Here is a 2,537-nt window from a genome sequence, read left to right on the forward strand (position 1 = left end):
GTATATATATGTATATATATATATATGTATGTGTGTGTGTATGTTTGTGTGTCTGTGTTTCTCCCTCTAGCATTGCTTGACAACCGATGCTGGTGTGTTTCTGGCCCCGTCACTTAGCAGTTCGGCAAAAAGTGACCGATAGAATAAGTACTAGGCTTACTAAAGAATAAGTCCCCCGGGGTCAATTTGCTTGACTAAAGGTGGTGCTCCAGCATGGCCACAGTCAAATGACTGAAACAAGTAAAAGAGTATTGATTTAGTACCTAAAGAAAAAGTACTGTACACAATAATGCATGTAGTAGAGTTTATTTGTTTGTAGCTGATGTCTCACTCTGTTGCTAATCCAATATTTTGCGATGAACGAAACTTTGCATGACTGAAGGAATACACATATCAAGAAACACTGATTTGTAGCTAAACATAAAAATCTCAACATTGTCTCCTCTTCTTTTCATCTCTGCAGTTCTAATAAAATAATTAACTGTACATCAACTGTTGATGATATTTTCATTACGGAAATTATGTCAATGTACCCAATCAAATAATGAAATCAATATGGTTATCTCCAATAACTTATTTCAAGTTTGAATATTGATTACTGATATAAAACTATGGTTACTCAACGATTAGTAGTTGAGTAAATATTCAGATGAACATTACCATTCCATTTGAAACCAAATTTTAGCAGTTATACATTCCTACATATATCTTTGATCATTTGATACTTCAGGTTGGTAACAAAAATATAAAACCCGTATAAACTATTAGAATTATATGTTTGTAGTATTTTTCTTCAGCAATTAATTCTGTTATCATTCATACTGTGATTGAGTTGAGCGTTATCTAATACATTATTATGTAGGTCATTATCTCATGATACCTGATTCTAATTTATTTTACCTGTGATTTATAATATACATTATCTATTGATCTTATTACATCTCATCAGATTAAAAGAAAAATTAGGAAATACTGGTCATGATAGTTATAGAATCATATGATAGGCGGTTCCATCATATGTACGAAAGCTGTTAGCTTGCATTACATACTATAGCCATGAAACAACCAATAGCTAGTTGACAGTGAAACTGGTAGATAGAAGAAGCTTTATTCTCTCACTCTCTCTCACACACACATACATATATACATATATTTACATGTATATATATACAAAATTACAAATTAAAAGGGTAAAGGATTATCAATTTATTAATTAATAAATCAATTAATAATTAATAATTTTTACCAAGCCCATCGGTATGAAAGCACCATTATTGGTGGAGAACTTATTCAAAAGTTCATATATTTATACATATAATTAAGGGATCAGCAAAATATTTGCTTCACACACATATATATATATATATATATATATATATATATATATATATATATATACACACATACATTTGATTTTTACTTGATTGGTGTTGCTTAATTAAAATATCAAATATGTCCTCAAATACCTCTTGTACCCTATATATAGACATACACACACAGATATATATATGTGTGTGTATCATTATCATTATCGTCATTGTCATTTAATGTCCGCTTTCCATGCTGGCATGGGTTGGATAGTTTCTCTGACGACTGGCAAGCCAGGAGGCTGCACCAGGCTCCAATCTGACTTGGCAAAGTTTCTACAGCTGGATGCCCTTCCTAACGCCAACCACATCGAGAACGTAGAGGGTATTTTTTTACGTGCCACTGGTATGGGAGCCAGTCAGGCAGCATTGGCATCGACCACGTTTGAATGGTGCTTTTTATGCATATATATATATATATATATATATATATATATGTGTGTGTGTGTGTGTGTATACATGTGTGTGCATGCTTGAGTTTATTTGTGTGAGTGACTTTATATTTCCCTTATTTTCATGTGTATTTTCTGACTATAAACAACTACCTTGTTATCCATGCTGGCGATGTCTTCTTGCAATCGATCAAAGCATATCAAGGATTCTTGAAATGCCTTGATGTGTTGTAGAATCTTTGTAAACAAAATCCTTATTCAAAAGTTGTTTGTTTCCAGTTCTCTGCATAAACATGTCTGGGTTTTTCATAGTTCAGTAGACCAGAGGGTTATCAACTTGCTTGGAAATAGGTGGGTATCAATGTCAGTGAAGACATTCAGCCATTGAAACTCTACTCCAATATACTCTCATCCAACCAATATAACCATGGAAAGTATGCACTAAAACAATGATGACAAGCTACTATAGTACATAAGATCTAACTTTTGTTGGCAGAATCATTAGACTTTTAGAATAAACAACTTGTGTCATTTGTTCTGAGTCATTACATTCTGTGTTCAAAAGTTATTGGGATCACATTTATCTGTTATTCAACCAGGATTGATAAGATAAGACACTTGTCAAATATTGGGGATTAATAATATCAACTAACCCCTTACCTGCAAAACTGAAACTGAAGGTATTGTTCCCAAATCAGAAAAAAGAGTCATACATTAGCAGAATCTGTTACCTGGTTCAATACTTCCGATTGAACCCTTGAGAGGCTTTAACAGTGAT

This window comes from Octopus bimaculoides, chromosome 12 (assembly GCF_001194135.2).
Source record: "Octopus bimaculoides isolate UCB-OBI-ISO-001 chromosome 12, ASM119413v2, whole genome shotgun sequence".
NCBI classification, from domain to species: Eukaryota; Metazoa; Mollusca; class Cephalopoda; order Octopoda; family Octopodidae; genus Octopus; species Octopus bimaculoides.